Below are 5,144 nucleotides of genomic sequence, written 5' to 3' on the forward strand. Positions count from 1 at the left end.
ATATATATATATATATATATAAAATAAAATAAAATATCAAGGAAGAGATTAATTGACTCACTTCTGGATCTCTGGCCTCACTTTCTGTAGAATTTAAATATAGGAATACATTGTTGTGAAAAATTTTCTTTCAGTTTTCTATTCATAGTCTGTAAAAGCAAATTGAATGCCTATCTTGTAATCCATAAATATCTTAACTGCTAAGATTTCTAGGATTGTGATAGAAAACCAGTCATTTTAGAGAATCATTAAATAACTATTTGAGGAAATAAACAGTGTTAATAAAGTGTGAACTGTGACTTTTCTGATTATTTTCTAAGATAAAAGCTTTCAGCCATTTTGCACTTTTTTAAAGATTAGAAGAAACTTTAGACTCGAATCTCAGGTCTTGTTCTTTTACAAATCAAAACATCTTATAAATTCCATCTGCTTATTATTTGTATAAATTTATGATCAAGTCATACGTCATGATATCTTACTATCAAAAACTAAACCAGAGTCAGAGATTTAGAATGAAACTCAACATTGTGTGAGCATGTATCTTAGTAAAAGCTCTCTTGTAGCCTTCTGAATAGAGTTTCTTTTGGCTCTTAAACTAAAAATGTTGAACATTTACTCATTCACCAGACTAATTATTTAGGTATAGTATGCAGTATTCATGTGCTGTACTAATCAACAGAACTGGTATGATAAATATAACAATATATATGTGCGGCAGTATTTGTTCATCATTTAACAAATGATCATTGCACATCTGCTATATGGAAGGCACGGTGCCAGGAACTTCTGTTACACGAGTAAACAAAATACACACTTTTCTCTGCACTACTGATAGTCTGATTAATCAGATAACCATATAAATAAGATACAAGCATTATGAAAAATGCTAGGAAGGAATAGTAAACAGTGCTCACCTTTTGGAGCTTACAAGGTTTGACCTAGTCTTTGAAGAGAGACTATAAAGATGCTCCAAATAAACTTCCCTGAGAAACTGACTTTGGAACTGAGAGGCAAACGATTATTGGAAATTATGTAAGGTAAAGAGGATGTGTGAGGATTCTAGGAAGCAGAAATGACATATACATAGCTCTTGTACTGTAGGGAGTATGAGTTATTTGAAATGAAAGGAGGTAGTGTGGTTGAAAATGTCAACCTAAGGAATGAAACCCAGGCAAAATTAATACAGAGACTTTATTTGGGCCCAGGTTGAAGACTGCATCCTGGAAAACATGAGGACGATGACTGAAGATGGGGAAGTGCTTCTTCAGCCATTTTTACAAGCAGGTTTTTAAATATTAGCTCTAGGGGGCAATAAGACATGACTGCTTGAGAATGTAAAGAGACTAGCATTTCTCAGATAAAGGGTTGCTTTTCTTTATCAGGACACAGGATAAGAGGGAGCTTGATGCAAGATGAAGCAGGAGAGTTATGGCAGGGGCCAGACCAATTAGAGCCTTTTAAAAGATTTAGGATTTAAGTGTTTTAAGAGCAACGGGAAGGCTTTAAAGATTTTAAGCTTTGCATGTTGGGGGGTCCAGGGGTGAGGGGAACAGTATGGCAGATAATATTTTTTTTTTCCCATAAGATTAGTGCAGAAGGGACTACAAGGGGGAAAAGTATAGATGAGAGAGAGCAGTTACAAGTCTGTTGGGGTATTCCTGCCACAAGATAGCTTAGGTTCTGGGGAGGGCACTGGAAGTGGAGAATTTAAGCCTCAACACCTACCCTTAATACTTGCCCCTCTTCGATTATTCAATTCATTCATTTTCAAACCAAGTTATGTTATGTGCCTGTAATATAAAAGAACTACCCTATAGTTTGGGAGACTTTTTGTGGTCTCCACCTTCCAGTTAGAAATCTAAAAGAAGGTAATTCATTGCCTCACCTGGTCCTATACTACTTGGAAACATGCTATTTCAAAAGTCCATTGATGGTCAAGCACAGTGGCTGATGCCTGTAATCTTAGCACTCTGGGAGGCCAAAGAGGGTGGATTGCTTGAGCTTAGGAGCTAGAGACCAGCCTGAGCAAGAGTGAGACACCATCTCTATAAAAAACTAGCCAGGCATTGTGGCAGGCCCCTGTATTCCCAGTTACCTGAGAGGCTGCAAGACTTTGAGGTTGCTCTGAGCTATGACACCAAGGCACTCTATTGAGATCGACAAGTGAAACACTGTCTCAAAAAAATAAAAAGTCCATTGATAATTGTGTATGACAGTTGTTTTGATAATTATTATATGGCAGTATTTCATCCTCAATTTCAGAGTTTCTTAAACTCAGTGAGAACCTAAGCCTTATTGCTTGTCAAAATGTTCTTTTCTTTCTGGATCTTCTACTTTTATTATTATAACTTTTCTTTTTAAAAGACTGTTATGGATGGTTGCGTCTTGTATTGATTTATTAATGTTATCTTTGTCTTAAGTTCCTACAAAAGGTAATACTTAATTACATGGATTACTATCTCCTTAGGACAAAGCCTTAGATTACAGTCACAGGAGCAGGCGGTATTGTCTTCCTCAGAATTTTCTCAGGTTTTTCCTTATGTTTTGCTTTCATTGAGGTTCATTAATTGACTTTCTATTTAGTGTAAAACACTGTGCAAAATAAGTTAACTTATCAATGTTTTGCAATTACCTTTTACAATCTCCATCCATTATTTACAAAAATGATGTATATACCAACAAATTAGCTTTGGTGAGAATAATGTAGCTTGCATATTGGTTAGTAGTGAAATAAACAGACTTTACATCTTTAAATTTCAATAAATTCCTCTATCATTCGAGAAAGATAAATGTCGGTAATACTTAGCAAGAATTATTATTATCTAATAATAATAATAAGACAATCTAAGGATGGATTGTCTGCAGTTGGGAACATACTTAAAAGAAAAAGAATAAAACTAAACATTTTTCTTCTGATAATATATCACCTTAGAAATTTTAAAATAGGCTCGGCATGTGTCGCTCAAGTGGCTAAGGCGCCAGCCACATACACCTAAGGTGGCGGGTTCGAATCTAGCCCAGGCCTGCCAAACAACAATGATGGCTATAACCAAAAAATAGCCAGGCGTTGTGGCGGGCGCCTGTGGTCCCAGCTACTTGGGAGGCGGAGGCAGCAGATTGCTTGAGCCCAGGAGTTAGAGGTTGCTGTGAGCTGTGATGCCACAGCACTCTACCCAGGAGGACAGCTTGAGGCTCTGTCTCAAAAAAAAAAAGGAAATTTTAAAATATATATAATCATGTCCCACATAATGATGTTTTGATCAATAAAGGACCACATACCTATATGACAGTGGTTCCATAAGATTATAATGGAGCTGAGTAATTCCTTTTGCCTAGTATCATCATAGCTATTGCAATGCATAAATACCTACTAATGCATTACTGATGCCTCCAGTATTCAGTACACTAACATGCTGTACAGACTAATAGGCTATTATCTTGTCAGGTTCTTTTTTTTTTTTTTGAGACAGAGCCTCAAGCTGTCACCCTGGGTAGAGTGCCGTGGCTTCACAGCTCACAGCAACCTCCAACTCCTGGGCTCAAGCGAGTCTCCTGCCTCAGCCTCCCAAGTAGCTGGGACCACAGGCGCCCACTACAACGCCTGGCTATTTTTTGGTTGCAGCCGTCATTGTTGTTTGGTGGGTCCAGGCTGGATTCAAACCCACCACCTTAGGTGTGTGTGGCTGGTGCCTTAGCCACTTGAGCCACAGATGCTGAGCCATCTTGTCAGGTTCTAATCAGTTTAGTTGTGCTAACTAGGACTGAGGGGTAGAGTGGAGGGAGTTCACAGTGACTCAGTGGCCAATTAAATGCTTTCTAATTTATAGTCATTGTGAGGCTTTCATCCACCAACAATCATGTAAATATATTCAACACACAGGCTGTACTAAGAAAGAGAAAACCTGCACACTCTGAGGAATTGGGCAAATCCAGATTTCCCTCTACATGCTGACCAATGAGAGTGGGGAGGACAGGAGTGTTACTGCTGTTTTCCTGACAGAATTTCATAGAGCTCAGGCATCTCAGCCATGGTCAGTTTCTTTGCTGTTTTTATGGTCTTCCTCAAGAATACTCATGATCTTAGCCACCTTTTCGCTTCACCTCCTCATCAGGTCTGGTAGGGCAGGGGACGTGGGACCTGGTTATAGCAGGTGTAATATTACCACCTCAGCCCCTGCACATACGCTTATCACTTTGAGGAGTCAGCAGTTTTGTTGTAGACTGAGTTGCTGGTCATAAATATTTGCAAAGACTGAGGCACTTGAGCCCAAGAGTTGGAAATTGCTCTGAGCTGTGAGGCCATGGCACTCTACCCAGGGTGACAGCTTGAGACTCTGTCTCAAAAAAAGAAAAAAAAGTGAAATAGTTGTCATCAGCTATTTTCCCTATACTGTGTGACCAGTGGTATCAATTATATATTTGTTTAATGTATGATATTCATTACATACCATATTGAATTATTTTCTTTGGTATCACAAACATAAGCCATCCAGATACCCTTATTTCTGGCTTCTCATTACTATGTAAAGTTTTCTTGAATTATTATTATCTTTATCCACAAGCTAATAGAATATTTTATAGCAGTCATAAATATGATCCAAAAGCAATAATACTGCTGTAGAAAAAGGTTTATCTTATGTTTATTGGTAAACAACAATTCTGTTTGAACCAAATAGCATATTTATAACCTACATGTTGAGCAGTATCATGTAAAGCAGATTCACTTGTTAATGTTAGAATATTAAATTGATTGGCTTTTGTCTATATAAGTAAGATTGAAATTGGTGCCTCGAGTGCTTGAAAAACTTTTATTTTATATGTAGTATACTCATATAAATGAAGTTGAATTTATCTTGCAATGAGGGTTTACTTTATGATGTTCTGATGTTGTAAAATATTTGAAATATTTAAACACAGTGCTTAGAAATGAATATGAAGAATATAAAATTATTATGCTTCTTTTCATGTGTAGTTTGTGGGATCTATTTCATTAGTTTACAGTTGTAGCTTCTGTATTATCAAAAGTTTTACAAAATTCATAAAATATAATGAGGTTAGGGCAGTGCCTGTGGCTCAAAGGAGTAGGGTGCCAACCCCATATGCCAGAGGTGGTGGGTTCAAACCCAGCCCTGGCCAAAAACCTG

At 37.4% G+C, this 5,144-nt stretch overlaps 1 protein-coding gene across 1 annotated transcript in view; it reads left to right on the forward strand.

Annotated features, from left to right (window-relative positions):
- Positions 1–5,144, forward strand: part of KANSL1L (KAT8 regulatory NSL complex subunit 1 like) — a 140,751-nt gene that overhangs the window by 85,091 nt on the left and 50,516 nt on the right. The window lies entirely within an intron of this gene.

This window comes from Otolemur garnettii, unplaced genomic scaffold (assembly GCF_000181295.1).
Source record: "Otolemur garnettii isolate 467f Iridium unplaced genomic scaffold, OtoGar3 scaffold00013, whole genome shotgun sequence".
Lineage (NCBI taxonomy): Eukaryota > Metazoa > Chordata > Mammalia > Primates > Galagidae > Otolemur > Otolemur garnettii.